Here is a 20382-nt window from a genome sequence, read left to right on the forward strand (position 1 = left end):
AGGGGAGTGGAGTCGGGTACTATATGGACACAGGATGACGGGAGAGGAGTCGGGTACTATATGGGCGCACAGGGTGACAGGAGAGGAGTCGGGTACTATATGGGCGCACAAGGTGACGGGAGAGGAGTCGGGTACTATATGGGCACAGAGCATCATAGGGGTCAGGATTCTATGGGTGCGCACCTTGTCAGGAAGAGGGTGTCAGGGCCAGGGATTACACGGGCGCACAGGTTGACAGGCAGTACAGTGGGGACACATTGGGTAATCAACTCATTCCCCATCTCTGACCCCAGCTTTCCCCTCACTCATTCCCTGGAAAATGGTTTCATCTATAAAAAAAATATGAATACTATAAATATAAAATATTTAAATAGTTTATCCCTGGGTTTGAACCCTGGACCCATGCATCAACTTACCTGCACTGTAACCACTAGCCCAACACGTCAGCTGCTAGTTCTATACTAAAAGATGAAATAGGCTCATCCGTCCAGGTGCCATCAGGAGGGGAGGTGGGTGAGGATAGGGCACATAAACCAGGCCAGGAGTTGTTTGCTGCTTGTGGGAAGGGGGGAGGGAGTAGTCTAGATCACCACCTATACTGGGTTGGAGCCCTGCTTGTACTGGGGGGAGGGGAAGGGGGGTTGGGGGAGTCGAGGGTCAACGGGGGAGGGGCCGCAGGGCAAAGTGTGATCGCGAGGGGGGCAGGTGTGATTAAGGAGGGGGGGTGAAGTGTGATCGTGAGGGGTGGGAAGAGTGTGATCGCGGGGGGGTTAGAGTGTAATCGCGGGGGTGGGTGGGAAGAGTGTGATCGCGGGGGAGGGGGTGGGAAGAGTGTGATCGCGGGCGGGGGGTGTCAAGAGTGTGATACCAGAGGGGGTGGGAAGAGTGTGATCGCGGCGGGGGGGGTGGCAAGAGTGTGATTGCGGGTTTGAGTGTGACCGCGGGGAGGAAGGAGTGTGATCACGGTCACCCGGGGGAGACTGCGGAACCCAGCTTCCTTCATTTCCCTTGCGGCCGAAGGACTCTGTGCGCCGAAGGGCAGAGACCTGGTAGTGTGCACCGGTTGAGACAGCCGGGGCGAAGAGCGGGTTGGTAGTTGTGCACTTCCTTGATGCACATGATGATGGTGTAAATGCTCTTGGGGGTGATCGCATGGGTGGGTGTAGGGACAGTGGAGGTGCATCTGCGGGTGGTGATCGCGTGGGGAGGAGGTGTGAGCAGTGAAGAAGATTTGTGCTGCTGCAGGGAAGGGGGGGGTTGGTCCTACTGAGTGAAGTAGACACCCCTGCAGACTGGTACGAGACTGGTACAGCTGCTGCAGCAGCACTGTCGCTGATCCTCTCCTACGCTCACGCTCAGCCGCTGCTGCTAACAGGTGAAGAAGTAGGCAGGCACTGACGGCCAGTGTCCGCCTACTTAATGCTCAGTCGGGGGGAACTACACTAGAACGATAGTTGGTGAAAATCAAACATGTTTAATTTTCACCAACTAGTTGGAACGACTGTTTGTGGCCGTTTTTCAGCATGTGGGAGCAAACGGCTGACTATCGTTTGCTCCCACACACAGGACGATTATCATTCCAACCAGCCAGCTAGTTGGCTTGTTGGAACGATATCGTTCTGATGTGTGGGGGCCTTAACTGTTTAGAGTTTGTATATTTTTCGCGTGCTGCATGGGTTTTCTCAGACAATCCAGTAATATACTGGTAGGTTAATTGGCTCCTTACAAAAATGAACCTTAGTGTGTATATATATATATATATATATATATATATATATATACTTGTGGTAGGGAATATAGGTTGCAAGCTCTACTGGGACAGGTACTGATGTGAATGGCCAAATATTCTCTGTAAAATGCTAAAGAATATGTGTGCTCTATATAAATAACTGTAAATAAATAAATGGTGTAAAATATTAAACTTTGAATAAAAGTTTATGAAACCATTAGCCACTCAAGCGATATGTACTCTTCCTTCATTACTTACTTTATTTGCAGTCTTTGATCATCCCTCCCATAGGTAACTGCATTTACTGGTATACCCAGGGGATGTAGTCGGGATCCCGGCACCAGTATCCCGACCACCCAGAGACAGAACTATGGGAGACAATGGAGGCACCAGAACTAAAGGGGCACCTCCTCCATTGGCCACAATATATTCACCTCACTTAGGGCTGTAACTATGTACCCAGAGTGTACAGTCATGGCCGCCTAATACATGGCACCTCTTCCTGGCACCTGAGATGCTAACTTACACTAGTGGAGAGCTCTGTGTCATACCATCAGCTGCCATCTCCGTCTATCTATGGCCTGTCCCTAGTCATTGGTGTCTCTGCTCCTCAGCAGCTTCTTATGTCAGTATGACACATCCAGCGCCCCCCTCACCCACCACTCTCCGTTGCACTAGTCCCTGGCGGCAGCCCTAGCATCAGACCCATGCAGCAGTCCTGGCGCACCCTCATGCTAATTTCACCGTACAGGTCACTATCTTATCTGTGACTAATGTATACAAATGTGTCCCCCATACATCTATCCTTCGTGCGCTACAAGTCGCATTACACATAACGTGTGAGCGCAGAGTGACTCGGCAAATATTTCCCCTCAAATGTGTCTTATTTGCACAGCAATGCGAATAGGACACACAAGCAGCCTCTGATTAAAATTATATGCGACATGTCTATATTCTATGTGCAACTGCGGGTATATCTGCATGCAAAATGCTACATTACAATGTCAGCGGCTGTGACGGGGGGGGCACCAAATTATAACTTGCCTCCTGGCATCTGGGATGAACCTACGCCGCTGCGACCACCGGCGTCCCGAAGGTAAGTATGTTTGGGGGAAGCTAGGGTTAGGCACTAAGGGGAGGGTTAAAGGTAGGCACTGGGGAGGGGGTGTTAGGTTTAGGGTGCTGGGAGGGGGACTTTAGGTTTAGGCACTAGGGGGAGGTTAGGTTTAGGGTGCAGGAAGGAGGTTAGGTTTAGGGTGCGGGGAGGGGGAGGGTAGGCTTAAGGTGCCTACACACTAAGCGATGTGTTCACGATGCAATATCATGTCCGATTTCCCTTGAACTCTCCCCGGCAGCTCCTTGGCAGTCCTGGACATGATTTGGTGTAAAAAGTGTCCAATTTTACCCACGATCTCACGATCTATCATGCATCGTGTCCGATGTCCAAATCGTGAGATCGTGCACGATAAATCGTTAGCATACCAAACACCTCATGATTATCTGCAAGATTTCAACTACATTTACATAATGGACGGGCTTAACTAGGGGTATATAAAGAAGGAGCCATTTTAGGTCTGTGCACTTCTGCTCTGTGACTAGTGAGGCTTGGTGTATACCTGCTGAACTCTGGCCCTCATTCAGAGCCGCTCGTAAGCGGCCGCTCGTTCGTAGTCAGCCGATGTTGTACAACCACGCATGCATCGGTGTAACAGTGCGCATGAGCGTACGGCTGATTGCGATCATTTTTTCAGTCGGTCGTTGAACAGCGAACAGGAAGTGACATGTCAAATGTGATTGACAGAACTGTCCGTTTTGGGGCGGTGACGGGGGTGGAGATGGGAAAACGCAGGCGTGTCGAGGCGTTTTTTGGGCGTACATAAATTATCTGATGCGAGCGGCCAATGTGAACGGAACAAGTGATACGTCACCGTCTGATCCAATTTTCATTAAGACTGCTCGCTCAGCTTGTGGTCTGGTATAGTCTACCGCAATGACGATGGTCTCTTCGTCCTTCCCTGGGCTCATCGATGGAGTGTTGATTTATCAATTGAGGCCACAGAAACAATCATCTTTTAATTGCTAAACTGCTTGTAAGGTGTTTCGCAAATAGACCTTTATTAGTAGCTGAAAACCGAACGCAGGTGAACTACTCAGCTGCTAATTTCGGCCTAATACAATCAATTAGCAAACAATTTTTATTTTATTTTGTTGTATTTTGAAATATTTGTAAATTTTTTTTGTTTTAGTTAAACAATATTGTGCGCATGTTTTATTTTTTTGCTAATATTTTTTGGGCAAAGAAACCAATCGTCCTTTTTTTTTCTAAGTGTTTTTAAAAAATCATATATTTTTTTTAACCCTTGATTTTTTGAAAAATAAATTTTTTTTTCTATTTCCGTTGTATTGTTTGTAATTTTGTTTGAGGGATTACCTTTTAATCAGTTTTGTAATAAATCAACAATAGAATTGAGCAGATTTTAAACTGAATTTTATTAAATGTTTTTTTTTTTTTTCTGAATCAAATTTTTAACAACGTAAATAAACAAAATTTTTTTGTTTTGCCACACACATAAAATAAGTGGCATTTGAAACACAAACAAATACAAAAATTAAAAACAATTCACAAGAAAGGAGAGGGAGGTTTTGGGCATTAAGGAATATGGGACAAACACAGAGATGGATTGTGGGGAAATTAGCCAGTGCTGTCATCGCCTTTTAGGCCGTTTGTCCGGGGGTTGGAGTGAGCCAGAACGGGTCCGGGAGGTCCTTTGCCTGGCCTGTCCAGAGGCAGATGTTGTGGCCTCTGGACTAGGCATAGGGCTAGGCACATTTGGAGGGATGGCTGTTGTTGTGCCAGAGGTGGAGGGTCCTGATGTTCCAGCAGGAAGGGAGGCCAGCTCCAACATGTGCTGGGGAACGAGCTGCTCCAGGGCACTGGCAATTCACACGTTGGCCGCAGCATTTCCTCCAGGGCATCCACCACCCGTAGCAGACTGGCGTCCATCCTCAGCAGAATCTCGGTCTGCTGATCCGTTTTAATATTGAGATCACTGAGGAGGGCCACTGCCTGCGAGGGGGAAGGCCCTGGACTGTCTTCCACAGGGTCCCCAGCCGGATCTACTGCTTCCTCTCCTGCAGATCCAGAAGAAATTCTGCTGCCAAAGCTCACCTCTGGAGCAGACTCATCCGCCTGTGTCTCTGTGAGAAAAAAGAGAAAAGAGTAAAATTATAATCTAGATATTTTACAAAACACATTTCAGAGTTGTTAACATTACAACATTTACCTGGGTCAACATGAGGAGCCGCAAAGTCTGGCATGTCGGTATCCATGTTCGACACGCCAAACACCTCCTCATCCTGCACACACCCCTGTGCCAGCTCCTCCAAATCCGTGAGCTCAAGTGACACAGGGGTGGGACCCCCACCTGTCCCCCTTGCATGCCTAGCCCTATCAGCAAGTTTTTGTTTCAGGCGATATTTGAAGTCGCTCCATCTGTTGTTTAAAAAGTTGGCATTATTACTGCAGTATTTTGACCTGTAAACAATTTTTAGTCGAATGTAGTTTTTACGTACCGGCGTTTGACCTCCCGGGTTGAACGTTCCAACTCACTCACCGCATTGACAGCACTGGCTATGTCGTCCCACATTTCCATCTCTGGCTAGCACCCATATTCCTTGGTGCCTGTGGCAGGGTGTCATTGCACATTTGCACCAAAACCTCCATCTCCTTCCTTGTGAATTGTGGCTGCCTTTTTTTTTTTTGCTTTGTTGGCCGACTAGGCCCAGCAGCCTCTTCCATGGCATCCTCAACACCTTTTTTTTAAAAAGACAATAACATTTGTAATTTAAAATGTTTACAAAATTATTGTTAAACAATCATTTTCCACCAAAAATACAAATACTTACCTGGCGCCTCTTGGCCAGTACCTTGCTGCTCTGTAGTCATTTTGGACTCACTACAGCAGACCCATTTGGGATTTCAGTGACGTTTTTATACATGCGTCATCATTATTTGTCCGCATCATTCATTGTGCGCTCCTATTGTCCGCCCTTAATTTGAGCGGGAAAATAAAGACTATTTATGGCTTAGTGTGACTCCATTCGAGGTGGCATTTTTGGATTGTTGGAGGTATTTCGGAGTAGTGGTTGGTTATTTGGTTGTTGGTTCGTGAAGGAGTGTTTTTTTTGTTTTTGACAGAGCGTTTTTTTATTACTTTCTTTGTTTAAGTTAGCATTTTTGCGTTTTTATTCTGCTATTTTGATTTATATTTTTGAGTAAGTATTTCAATAATTCCCTAAACCATTTTTATTCTTAAATTGTGTTTTTTTTTTTTTTTTTTTATTTAAACAGTTATTTTGGCTGGAACCCAAGTGACCTTTTCTAACTTTGGGATATTTGTCTGTTTTTGGTAAGTGTTTTTGGTTTTATTACTTAACAAATTGCATGTGTTGGTCTTAGCATATGTTTTGCAAAGTAATATGTGCTTCTTCTGTGTAAAATCCTGTGTTAACTCTAAATGTAGCATACCATTTTGCGAAGTAATATGTGCTTCCTGTGTAAAATCCTGTGTTAACTCTAAATGTAGCATACCATTTTGCGAAATAATATGTGCTTCTTCTGTGTAAAATCCTGTGTTAACTCTAAATGTAGCGTAACATTTTGCGAAGTAATATGTGCTTCCTTCTCTAAATTTTCTTAAACTATATTTGTTTGAAATCCGAGTTTATTACATAAATCTAATATTTTTTTTCTACTTTGGAAATGTAGGTTGATTTTCACATGACACGACCCAGGCCTGTAAGAATCTTTTGGTTTATTTGCAAAGATAAGTATATTTTTCTTAACACATTTCTCAAAAAAAATAACTACCTGGCTTAACATTTCAGGTTGATGTTGGTCGTATTATATTGGCCATGGTTCCAGAACCCGACCAACCTCAACTTCGTCCCAGGCGGAGGCCTCGTAGGCGTGCAAGGCCCCAGATATATAGAACACGTGTCACCCTTTTTGGAATTCCAGATGATGAGGTGTTAAGGTGCTACCATCTTCCGCAACAAATCATCATAGACACTCTCTCATTAATAGAGAGTGATCTTGAACGGCAAACTGACAGTCCTACAGCAATACCACTACTTACGCAATTAATGTTGGTGTTACATTTTTGTGCCTCAGGATCCTTTCAAACCACTGTGGGAATAGTGGCAGGAATATCCCAATCCTACTTTTCAAGGATCCTGAGGGCAGTGATGGATGCACTTTTTAAACACCTCCATCATTTTGTTAAAATGCCATTGGATATGGGTTCCCTTAATGTGGTGAAGGCTAATTTTTACCAAATTGCTGGCTTCCCACACATCATAGGGGTTGTGGATGGTACTCACATACCACTTCAGCCTCCAGCAAGTCTGGAGGCAATATGTAGGAACCGAAAGCACTTTCATTCACTGAATGTAATGGTGATATGTGATGCTTCCCTCCAGATCCTGTCCCTGAATGCCAAATTCCCAGGCAGTGCACATGATTCCTTCGTCATCCGGCAATCAGGGCTTTGGCACAAATTAAACAACCTACAAGCTGGTGATGCATGGCTTCTGGGTAAGTTGACACCTTCTGTTGAAAACAATACAAAGCTTGGTACCCAATGGTCCTGATGTTATTTTTTATATTTTCACAGGAGACAGTGGTTACCCTTGCACGCCCTGGCTGCTCACTCCTTATTTGGTTCCCACACCAGGGCCACAAAGTCAGTATAATTCCGCACTTACAGCCACCAGGCAGGTGGTGGAGTGCTGTATCGGCCTTTTAAAAGGCAGATTCAGATGCCTCCACTGCTCTGGTAGCAACCTCATGTATTTGCCGGCTATGGTTTCGAAAATTGTGGTCCTGTGTGGGACATTTCACAACATCGCCATAAGGAGTGGTGTCCCAATGCAGCCAGAGGTTGCCTTGCCTGAGGATGGCCCCCCCGAGGTTGGTCGGAGGTCAGTATGTGGGGGGGGCCATACGCGATGACATTGTTGCACGATTTTTTAGGTAATTATTCCCAGAAATTACTTTAATTGACACAATGTAGAGATGTAATATTTTAATGTACACTTTTAACTTTTTTTTGCTTTTGTTTTTGTTTTATTCCATACAATGACCATAAAAAACGATGCATACTACCTGATCAACAAAAATGACTTCATGTGGACACATTGGATATAACTTCGGGAACAATGATTTCTTCTCCTCATTTGTGGATTCATGTTGGCATGCCACTTCTTCAAACAGATTTTTTAGATGATTTTGGGGTTTTTGGGGTTTTTTGGACTTTTGTGTGTGTTTTCAATGTGTGAATTGATTGTGACAATTCACTTGGTGTTTATTATTTGTGTGCATTAAATTTTTGGTTTACGTTAAACAAACATTTCCTTGGTAAATTACAAGCAAGTGTAACCTGGTCCAAAAAATGCAAACTTGCTTAATGGCTAATCCTGTAATTTCTTAAATTGTAAACTTTTTTACCCTGCTTTGTGGCTAAAAACAAACACCAAAGGTATTATGGTGAATCAGTATGTTTTCTAATCTAGGCCTAAGCAGGTTTGGTTTAATTTTTACATTACCCCCAAAAAAGAAAAAACTATTTTTGCCGTTAATTCTACAAACCTATTGGGATTGTTAGGTGTTTAATGTGCCAGCTTACATACTTACTTGAGCTTTCTACACTCAAATTTACATTACTTAAAAACTCATGGTAAAATAGTAGACTTATGTAAGGTTCTACAATCTAAGATTTACAGACAAGGAATGAGACGTAAATAAATCAAAATAAATTTTATTTTTTTTAACATTTTTTGGGCCAAATAAAAAAAATTAGTGGCGCAGGAGAGCCAAAATATGGTCCAAGGCCACAAGCATGGCAACGACATGGCCCCTCAGAATCTGCAAGCCCGCAGAAATTTCAGCGTTACGCCTCTGGTCCTCTGTGGGTTAAAAAAATGTGCGAATTACTAAAATGACACCTTAATTTAGATGTTAAAAAACCACACAAAAAACAGACTATACAAAAAAAGAAGAAAAAAAACATGTCCAAAACAAAATGAATGCCAAACGAAAAGATTGTTGAAAAAAAATGGTCAAAAAATAAATAAAATAAAAAACTAGAGTTACAACTATGCAAAAATACGACATTTGTTGGTACCGTAAACAAGAAAGGCACAAGTATGAGTGTTTGGACATGTGTCATATGTATAAGGGGAAAACATCCTGGACATTGTTTCACAAAGATATATATAAAAAACATTAGAAATACTTTACAATTTTGAACTGCACAGGCAAAAGGACAACATCAACCAAAAACAAAATAATGAAAAAACAACCATAGTTTAAAAGGGAAACATACCGGACAAAATGCTGACTGGGCCTGGAGCCCCGAAATCATCCTCATCAGAGGTGGGCCAGTGCATCACGGATGGAGGAGGGGTTATTTGGGAGGAAGTTGAGGGTGAGGAAAAGAGAGGGGGGATGGAGGGGAGGGTGAAGCTGGAGGGATGGGAATGTGAGGAGAGGGAGGGCACTCACGGTCGGCCAGGTCTGGGGTGGAGGGGGAATTTGGGGAAGAGTGGGCAGAGGATGTTTGGGTGGGAGTGGGGGATAGGGGACGAGCCCGACATCTGCACCATTGGAGTCTGCGCTCAGCCCCTAAATGATGTTGAAAAATATTTATTATTACATTTTTAATTTTTATTTTAAAAATTTTACACCCCCCCCCAAAAAAAGGGCTATACTGTAAACATGCACATGCAGGTAGGTCCAAAATAAAGAAGCAGGGCTAGAGGGGAAACATGCACACGCAGGTAGGTCCAAAATAAAGAAACAGGGCTAGACGGTAAACATGCACATGCAGGTAGGTCCAAAATAAAGAAACAGGGCTATACTGTAAACATGCACACGCAGGTAGGTCCAAAATAAAGAAACAGGGCTAGACAGGAAACATGCACACGCAGGTAGGTCCAAAATAAAGAAACAGGGCTAGACGGGAAACATGCACACGCAGGTATGCCTAAATTTTAGGGGAAAAAAACACTTACTTTGATGTATCTGAAGACGCAAATTGGCCAACAGGCGTGGGGATCTGTGCCTCAGATCCGACCACCTGCATTCCAGTTGCCCGATATTTCGTCGATAGCCGATGGAACGCAGGCGGCGGCGCACCTCCGCGTAGGCCATACGCTTGCGGAGGTTGGTGATGGGGGGCGGATGCTCGGTGATTCTCTGGTCCATCACCTCAGTGAGGACCAGGAGCTCACGCCTACAAAAAGCTGAGGCTCTCATGATGGCAATGATTTTTTTAACACAAAACAGTTTTAATAAAGGTCCTAGAAAAATTTTGATTGGATAATGTACTTTGTAAATTAACAGAAACTATTCTATTGGTTATTGTATGAGTCATGTGACCTACACCCTCACAAATATAATGTGAGTTATGATAGGCTTGATGCAGTGACATGCGTAAGCTAATTTAAATATTAAAACAAAATTTGAAAAATCGGCCTATAAAAAAAACGCAAAACAACAGTAGCATTCAAACAAACTTTTAATTTTGAACAACCATCCTCTTGGTCCAACCGTACGTATTCTGCGGAAGCAATGACACACACTAACAATAATAAAAAAAAACAACCGATTGCAAACATGTGAATAACAATTAAGGTAATTAATATAGTGATTGCCATTGATCGATTCAAGTATGTTTGCTGAATGAAAGAGCAGGCAATCGAAAACTGACAGGGCCACTTCCGGAATTGACTTGTGCGAGCGTTCCCTGCAACCAAAGAGGAGACGGACGGTCGCTATTTTGAACGTTCGCTAGCTAGAGGAGGGGTTGGGAGACTATGGGGCGGAAGATTAGCTGCGAGCAAACATACGTGCGAGCGCTTGAATTAAAATTTTTTCGCTCGTACGGCGGACGAGCGAACGGCCACTTGCGTCCGGGTCTGAATCAGGGCCTCTGTACATTGCTATTGTGCTCTGCTTTGTTTTGCCTGGCTCAACAAAGTGTGTTTTTGTTGCATTCTGAAGCTGCATACACACACAACGATTTAGTTAATGAACGATTTTAGTAAAAGATTTTCTACCTTGAAAAAATGAACTAAAATCGTTTACTAAAGTTGTTCATTTACTATGTTCATTTAAATGTAATGAACGATTTTTATGAACTACAAACGATTTTTGCATATTAACTTAATGAAAATCGTTGAGTTGACAAGTCTGACTGAATTACAAACTACAAACTACAAACGTGAACGCGCATGAACAATAATCATTCATCGTTTGACTCAGTAAGTGAACGATTTTTTCAAACGATTATCGTTAAACGATATCATTTAATGATAATCGTTCAAAAAATTGTTGTGTGTGTATGCACCTTGGGCCTGATTCAGACCCACTCGCGAGCGGCTGTCCGCTCGCAAGTGGGTCGATGTTATGGACTGAGCATGCGCACGATGGAGGGAGCTCCATCGTGCGCATGCGCCAGACGCGACGAGCGAAGGAAAGTCCTTCGCTCGTTGTGTCCGATCAAAGGGGGCGTGCTGTCAATGTTGATTGACAGCACGCCCCCTTTGGTGGGCGTGCCGGGGGCGTGCCTCCCTGACGGGGGCGTTCCCACGGGAACGCCTCCCGTCAGAAGCCGGCCCACTGACATCACTAGTGATGTCAGTGGGAGTGATTTTGGCTCTGATAGAGCCAAAATCACTCCGGAGCTTGCGGTTGAAAACCTCAACCGCAGGCTCCGGCTCGCAAATTCGATGGTCGCGATGGTCTCGACCATCGCGACCATCACAATGCACGCTCGTATAGCCTGTGGGTGGTGACCCACAGCTATACGAGCGTCCAGGAGGACGCTCCATGAAAATGGAGCCCGGCCCTCATTCAGAGCGTACGCTCTGCTCAGAGCGTACGGCTCTGAATGAGGGCCCTTATCTGTTAGGATCTGCAGTTAAGTAGATCATATTGCTTGGAGTTCCAGCCTTTGTTACTACTGAGACACTACACTAATTACTGTCTTCTGTGTGCAGTGTCAGGTGCACTAATTGACTCTCCTGAGGGGACACAGCCCAGGTGCACTGTAGTCTGTCATTAAGGGAGACTTGCTTTGATAGGACTCTGTCTCTGTTAAATTCCAGTTAGCCCAGAACTCCATGCCGGTGATAGAACTTCCGGTTCCCGTCTCCTGCATGTCAGTTTGAGTTCCTGAAACAGTCTAGCTGTGTTTTGTTTGGGCCATTTATTCCTACCAGGCGGCTCCACCTGCATCTCATCCACACGTGCTGCTTGTACCATCTGGGCAGCACGGAGCGCTTCTTACCCCAGAAGCACATGTCATCACCTGGTGATCAGTGTCATCCCGGTGGCACTGGTAGCAGCTCTGCGTTCCAGGTGCGCTATTAAGCCCACCGTCGCCAGTGTTATCCCGGCGGCATTGGTAGCTACTCTGCGTTCCAGGAGCACAACCTAGCACACCGTCGCCAGTGTCATCCCGGCGACACTGGTAGCAGCTCTGTGTTCCAGGTGCGCTATTAAGCACACCGTCACCAGTGTCATCCCGGCGGCACTGGTAGCAACTCTGCGTTCCAGGTGCGCTATTAAGCACATCGTCGCCAGTGTCATCCTGGCAGCACTGGTAGCAGCCTCCAACCCTGCTCTAACAGCCCCAAGGCTGCTCCACATCCACAGTCCCTTGACCACGACTATAAAGGCCACAATCAGCCTCCAGGCCTGCTCCAACAGACCCCAAGGCTGCTTCATGTCACCAGTCCCTTGGCCACGACTATAAAGGCCACAACCAACCCTCAAGGCTGCTCCTACAGTGCACAGGCTGAATTGCATATTCTACACTTGGCCACAACTAGTTAACTGGCAGCAGTCCTCCGCAACTCTTGTCCGATTAACCACCCTATCCATAACACTATCCTGCTTTCTGTGCTGATGGATCCATATCGGTATAGAGTTCTGGTCGCCTATGCTGGAGTTAAGGTGTTGAAGGAGAGGACCCAGCAAAGGAGGAGAGCATGCTGGACCAAAGAGTGGCTGCTGCAGAGGGATACTCTCTCTCATATGTCTCTGCTGATGGAGATTCGGGAGAACAATCCGGACGACTATCGCAACTTCCTGTGCATGGATGATGACACCTTACAGGAGTTGCTGCGTCTGGTGACCCCCATATCCGGAAGCAGGATACTAAGCTGCAGAGGGCAATCCCTGCTGAGCAGAGGCTGGTGGCTACCCTGAAATACCTGGCTATAGGAAGGTCACTGGTAGACCTGAAGTTTGGGGAAAATGGAGGGGGTGCCAATGCTACTTCTGGCACAGGGCACCAAAAAGTCTAGTTACGGCTCTGGCGTCATCATCCCGGAGACCTGCAATGCTATTGTCAAAGTGCTGCAGTACCAGTACGGTAAGAAAAAGCACACTACATATTTATGTCTTGTGAAAGAATTTTTTATTTTATTTTTAAATGTAGAAAACTACTGTATAATCACTTTAAAACATTGCTATGGCGGGTAATGAAACTGTCTATATGACTACAGTATAACATTTGCATATTTCCAAACATGGAATAAATAACTTTGCACATTTTTTTTTTTAAAGTCTCCTATATGCCTTTATATTATAATGTAAAAAAATTGCATTATCACCAAATTTTAGCAGTCCCAATAGCTAGGCTGCTCTATGGTATACGGTGGGTCAGACGCTGGATTGAATAGGCCAATAAACACATGGCACAAGTACATATTGTGGCCCCGGCTTCCAACAATCTGTCCTTGTGTCATGTGTGTATTGATCATGTCCAATCGGCGGCGTCACCACCGTATAACATAGAGTAACAACTTGGAAAGCTAAAATTTGGTGATCCTGCAGGCAACAACAACAAAAATTTTTTAGATGTCGTAAAACCCAGGAATATCCTCCTCTGCTTCTAAAAGGGCACTATATATAGCACGGCTTGCGGTGGTCGGTTTAGTGGATGGGGGAGTAGGCTGTGACTGGGATGGGGGCATCACAGAGGTGGTTGGGGCAGATGGGCAGGGCACAGGGTCACCAATATAGGTTGATGGATATAAATGATTATGCAGCGCCCTGATGAGCAACTCATATACCAGACGCTGGAATTCTTTTTGGGTTTCAACACTCATTTGCCGCATGGTGCTATTTATATGAGAGGTGAGGTGATCTAGGTGGTCAGGGTGCCTTTTTAAAATCTCTTCTGCCTGCCGTAAAAAATCATCTGCAGGGTCCGTGCATTGGTGGATTCTCCCTGGGCGCTTTCTCTTTCGCTGGGAAGGTGCGGTAGGTGCTGGGGGTGGTGCGGTTGGTTGTGGCCATGGGGAAATTGACACATCCCTCTCACTGTCACCAATGATGCTCAAATCAGGCGTAGATGCCAATTTCAGTTCTTGGGTTGGAGTCTGTAATGAAAAAAATGAAAAAATATTAATGTTCATGTTTTAACTGATTTTTACTTTTTTTTTTCTAGTTTCCAACAACCGTCGATGAGTGGAAAACTATCGCTGAAGACTTTGAACAGCATTGGAATTTCCCTAACTGCGGGGGAGACATCGATGGGAAACATATCTGCATCACCCTACCTGTCAACAGCGGATCCTACTATCAGGGCTCCAGCTCCAGGGGTCTGAGCACCCTGTGCTGGCCCGTTACAATGCGCCCTTTAATTGGGGGTGTGGCCTCATTACCATAGGCCACACCCCAAGTGACATTATTAGGAGGCATGCCCGCATGTTACGCCTCCAAATAATGTCAAGCTGGGGGTAAAGCTGGGGGGCTTCCCCCAGCCCTCTCCCATTAGAAATGGATGCCATGCGAATGCGCGTGCTGCATCCATTCACACTCCGGGGGTCCAGCACCGCCGCACAGCAGCGGGGGTTGAGGGTCCTCAACCTCCCAATTTGAACACTCGCGGGCCACTTCGGGACAGTACTGTCCCGCTGAAATTGGGATGTTGGGGGGGTTTGCCCTCTATGGGTGGCACTCCTTTGCGACCGCACTGGTCGAACACCCCTAGAGCCGGCCCTGCCTACTATTATAACTACAAGGGGTACTTCAGCATCGTTCCCATGGCGGTGGTGAATGCACATTTTGAGTTTGTCTTTGTGGATGTTGGCAAGAATGGCCGTGCTTCAGATGGTGGGTCCTTCAAACAGATGGCATTATACCAGAGGCTCACCTCCAAAACCCTCATATGCTCAAAGGGGCTTGACCAGAGACCAATGCCTCTGCAACTATCGGCTTTTTAGGGCACGCCGTATTGTGGAAAATGCATTTGGAATTCTGAGTAACTGGTTGCGCATTTTCCACACCACCATAAACCTGCGTGTTAACAAGATAGACTGGGTCGTGTTGGTGTGCTGTGTTCTGCATAACTTTCTACGGCACAAAACAACCCAACAAAGGGCATCGGGCACAGCTATGCCAGAAGACCCAGTCCGAAGGAGATTGCCCAGTTTTCATCAGTGGCAGCGCCTCCATTACAAACCACAGGGACTGCACGGGCCAATCAGGTAAGGGAGGAATATATGGCATATTTTAATAAGCAGAGTGCAGTGCCATGACAGGAGGACGGTCTGAGATAAATGACAATTAAGTTGACATTTGTGGTACATTAAAACAGGAGCAGTTTTGTTAAAAAAAAAAAAACATGGTGTGTATGCACTGTGGGCCTGATTCAGAGCCGGACGCTCTTGAAGAGCACTCGCTCTGAATCAGAGCGTTTTTTTTTTTGTTTCGGCCTCCTGGCTGCTCGCTAAGCTGTGGGTGACCAACCACAGCTTTTGCGAGTGGCCAGGTGATGGCCGCGACCATCGCGGCTTGCGACTAAACCCTTGTGGTAGGGTCTCGTCCGTCGCAAGCCCCAGAGAGCTTCCTGCTCTAACAGAGCCGGAAGCTCTCCCACTGACATCACTGGTGATGTCAGTGGTGCCTCCCACAAACGGCAGGCGTTCCTTCAGGAACGCCTCCGTTTGTGTAGCCTCCCCGCCTTCAAAACGGGGCGAGCTATAGATCAACATCGACAGCCGTCCCTTTTGTAGTGAGTCCTGGAGTGAGAGAATTCCTCTCTCGCTCCAGGGCTTGCAAATGCAAGCGGCGCGCGCCACACGTGCGCAGTACCCCACCATCGACCCACTTGCGAGTGCTATGCGCTTGCAAGCAGGTCTGAATCAGGTCCTGTGTCTCTACTTACCAAACCTGCCTTGGACGGTCCACTGTGAACTTTAGCTGCCTCCTCTTCTCCCTCTCGCTCGGCAATGAGGACAAGAGACTGACGCTGTGGTTCTTGGTCCATTATAAGGGAAACAAGAGGGTAGTACCAAAGGGTGGGCTGATACAAATTATCAGCGGACGCTCCTGAATGTTTCGACTCCTCCACCTTCTTCCGTTCTTTGACAAAGACTTTACGGAGATTTTGGATTTATTTCTCACCCATTTCACGGATGCATCACTACAGTATTGACAACTATATTCCACCAATTCCTCCAATGCCAATAGTTTTATCGACTTATTGGAATAGTCACGACAGCTAACCCTCCATAGACACTCCTTTGCCTCAAAATGCTCCAGGAAGCCGGTGAGAAACTCACGGTCCTTATCCAAAGACATAGCTAGGGGGAAAAAAAACATAAATAAAATATGGATGCATACAATGTTATCATTATTTTTCATAGTTTGGTTATTTTTAAATATTTTTAATGTTGATATGTTTGGTTGTATAGTAATGTTGTGTATAGTTTAAATATTTTGAAAGTTGTTTTTGGTTTGGTTATGTTCTTATGGTGTTTTAATTTTAAGGTTAATTTTAATACAGATTGCATTTTTCAATAATTTTTTTTAGATTCATTCAATTATTTATTATATTCAAAATATGATTTAAATATATAATATAAAGACACATTACACATAGGTCCCTGGTCAATGGGTGGGTGATGCATTATACACATAGGTGATCAGTGGGTGGGTGATGCATTATACACATAGGTGATCGGTGGGTGGGTGATGCATTATACACATAGGTGATCGGTGGTTGGGTGATGCATTATACACATAGGTGATCGGTGGGTGGGTGATGCATTATACACATAGGTGATCAGTGGGTGGGTGGGTCATGCATTATACACATAGGTGATCAGTGGGTGGGTCACATTGGTGGTCAGTGGGTCAGGGATATTCATTGGTGGACAGGGTTTGCATATACATTGCTGCTCAGCAGCACTAGCATCATAAATACTCACCAAAAAATAGGTCAGGTTGCACGATCAGGTGTGCTGAAGGAATCGCGTCCGTCTTCATCCAAGTCACGATGCTGCACAGAATGGAGACTGGGCGTGTACAGGGATATGTCAGTCAAGTGACAGAATAGACAATAATTTGTGAGATAAAGCGTGAGTGCAAATACATGTACGATCTGCTCCACATTGAGTCCGAGATTGCCAGATATTACCTGCAGCAGGCAAGATCTGAAGTTGCTATGTACGACTAGTGGGTACGCACAGCGGCATTGTGATCGTGAGGGGACACTACACGATTTGTCGTTCCGATGCGTTGAAATTGGGTGAATCCTGTAAAATATTGCCTAGTGTGTAGGCACCTTTAGGCACTAGGGGGGAGGATAGGCATCGGGGAGGGAGGGTTAGGTTTGGGGTAGGGGTTAGAAAAACACTCATCGGTCTTCCCTACGCCCATACCCAGGGCCGGTGCCACCATTAGGCAGCTTTAGGCAGCTGCCTAAGAGCACCAGCACCTGAGGAGGCAGCATTGAGGCTGCTGGCATAATAAGAAGAATATCTCTCAAAGAGACATCCTTAATTTACTTTGCACTTACTTGCAGATTATACAAGCCATAGCCACTGCCTCCGCACTTATCAGTTGCTGTCTGGCTGAGACTGCAGACATGTCACAGTCTAACATGTCTGTTGCAGTGCAGCCAGCAGCAGCCGCAGTGCCCAGAGTAGATAACAGTAGCAGAGGGTATGCAATCGGGAAGCCGACTGCCTAAATACCGGCAGCCGGCTTCCCGATTGTCATATCCCAGCAAGGGTGAAATTCCGGGCGTCTAGATGTAGATGCCCGGCATTGCCCCGACGCCGGGAGACCTGCGTCCGGCATCCCGATCGTAGTGATGCCAGGCGCCGTGAGCGGACAGCCGCGGGGAGGAAGGTTAGGTTTAGGGCCGGGGGGACTTAGGGTTAGGCACCCCCCCGGGAGGGTTAGGGCTAGGCTAGGAGGAGGGAGGGTTAGGGTTAGGCACCCCGGGTGGGGACTTAGGATCAGTCACCTCCCCGGGGGACTTAGGTTTAGGCAGCGGGGAAGGGGTGGTTAGGGTTAGGCACTTAGAGGGGGGGATTAGGGTTAGGCACCCGTAAAGGAGGGTTAGGGTTAGGGGGGTTAGGTTAGGTTAGACAATACTTACCTATCCATGATCGGGATTTCCAGCGCTGTCGGGCTTCCGCTGCCGGGATCTCTGCTAATATCGGGCTGCCGCTGCCGGGAATCGAACCATGCGGCCGGCGGTACTTCATACCAATTCCGTAGCAGAGTAGTATGGTGACTTTAGATAGCAGTAGCAGAGTAGTATGGTGACAGTAGATAGCAGTAGCAGAGTAGTATGGTGACAGTAGATATCAGTAGCAGAGTAGTGTGGTAACAGCAGATAATAGTAGCAGAGTAGTATGGTGTTAGCAGTAGCAGAGTAGCATGTGAAAGCAGATAGCAGTAGCAGAGTAGTATGGTGACAGCAGATAGCAGTAGCAGAGTAGCATGGTGACAGCAGAAAGGAGTAGCAGAGAAGTAAGGTGACATCAGATAGCAGTAGCAGAGTAGTATGGTGACTAGAGATGAGCGGTTCGGATTCTGTGGAATCCGAACCGCTCCGAACATTGGGGATCCGAGTCCACCCGAACCCTGTTCGGGTGTTCACCGCCTGACTCGGATCCCCGTTCGGGGCCGAACGGCGGCCGCCTGATGTCGGATTCTCACTAGAGAATCCGACATCAGGTCTCCTCGCGTGTAGGGCAGAGCGCAGTGATAGCACTCTGCCCTACACAGACACAGACACACAGCCGCCAGCGGCAGCTGTGTGTTTGTTACAGCAGCCAATGAGAGTCACACAGACTCTCATTGGCTGCTGCACGGAGGGAGCCGGCTGGAGCTCACACACGAGCTCCGTCTTCCGGCTCCCTCCTCAGCGTGTGACAGAGCGGACGGCGCGGGAGCGGGGATACAGGTAAGTTTTATTTTTTTTATTTTTTTACTTGTCAAAGGTCCGGGGGCGCTACTGGGGGGGGGGGTCTGCACTACTGGGGGGGTCTGCTACTGGGGGGGGCTATACTACTGGGGGGGCCATACTACAGAGGGGCCTGCTACTGGGGGGGCTATACTACTGGGGGGGGTCTGCACTACTGGGGGGGGTCTGCTACTGGGGGAGGCAATACTACTGGGGGGGGCCATACTACAGAGGGGCCTGCTACTGGGGGGGGCTATACTACTGGGGGGGGGTCTGCTACTGGGGGGGCCATACTACTGGGGGGGATCTGCACTATTGGGGGGCCATACTACAGAGGGGCCTGCTACTGGGGGGGGGCTATACTACTGGGGGGGTCTGCACTACTGGGGGGGGTCTGCTACTGGGCAGGGCTATACTACTGGGGGGGCCATACTACAGAGGGGCCTGCTACTGGGGGGGGCTATACTACTGGGGGGGGTCTGCTACTGGGGGGCCATACTACTGAGGGGCCTGCTACTGGGGGGGGCCATACTACTGGGGGGGCCTACTACAGGGGGGCCATACTACAGGGGGGGGCCCATACTACAGGGGGGGATACTACTGTAGCAGCCTACTACTGGGGGGGCCTGCTACTGGGGCAGCCTACTACTGGGGGAGCCATACTACTGGGGGAGCATACTACTGGGTGGCATGCTAATGGGGGGCATACTACTGGGGGGGCCTGCTAATGGGGGACATACTACTGGGGGGGCCTGCTAATGGGGGGCATACTACTGGGGAGCATTCAACTGGGGGCACTGCATAGTGGACCGTACTACTAAGGGGACTGCATAGGGGGCACCACTGCTGGGGGACATTGTGTAAGGGACACCGCTACTGTGGGCATTGTGTAAAAGGGTCACTACTGTGGGCATTGTGTAAAAGGGGCACTACTGTGTGTCGTAACATAAATAAGAGACACTACTTTATGGTGTAATGTGAATCAGGCCCTATGTGCGGTGTAATGCTAATAAGATTGTGCACTGTGACTCCTAGGGCCGTAGCCCACTTTGTAAACAAGTACTGTGACTCTGCTGGCCGTACCCCACTGGGTGGGTGCACTACTTTTCATTTCTGCCACTGCTGTGTGGCAATGTGTCATAGATGTGCTTTATACTGTGGTGTCTGTGTCGTTGTGCCGCTGCTTTGTCGCTTAGTAACCAGTCAGCTCACTGCAACCTTTGGCCAATAATGTTGAAAACAATATTATAAGCTGTGATATGGTCTAAATTGACTGGAAATTAATGTTATTGAGGTTAATAATACTCTAGGAAGAAAAAAAAGACCAATTTATGTGATTTTAGCTTTTTTTGTCAATTTTTGTAAAAAAATCCA

At 46.9% G+C, this 20382-nt stretch overlaps 1 pseudogene; it reads right to left on the minus strand.

Annotated features, from left to right (window-relative positions):
• The window catches only part of LOC148537752 (uncharacterized), a 37138-nt pseudogene extending 21064 nt beyond the window's left edge, over positions 1-16074 (minus strand).
• Positions 16075-20382: the final 4308 nt, after the last annotated feature.

This window comes from Taudactylus pleione, unplaced genomic scaffold, assembly GCF_031769625.1.
Source record: "Taudactylus pleione unplaced genomic scaffold, aTauple2 ptg000044l, whole genome shotgun sequence".
Classification (NCBI taxonomy): Eukaryota; Metazoa; Chordata; class Amphibia; order Anura; family Myobatrachidae; genus Taudactylus; species Taudactylus pleione.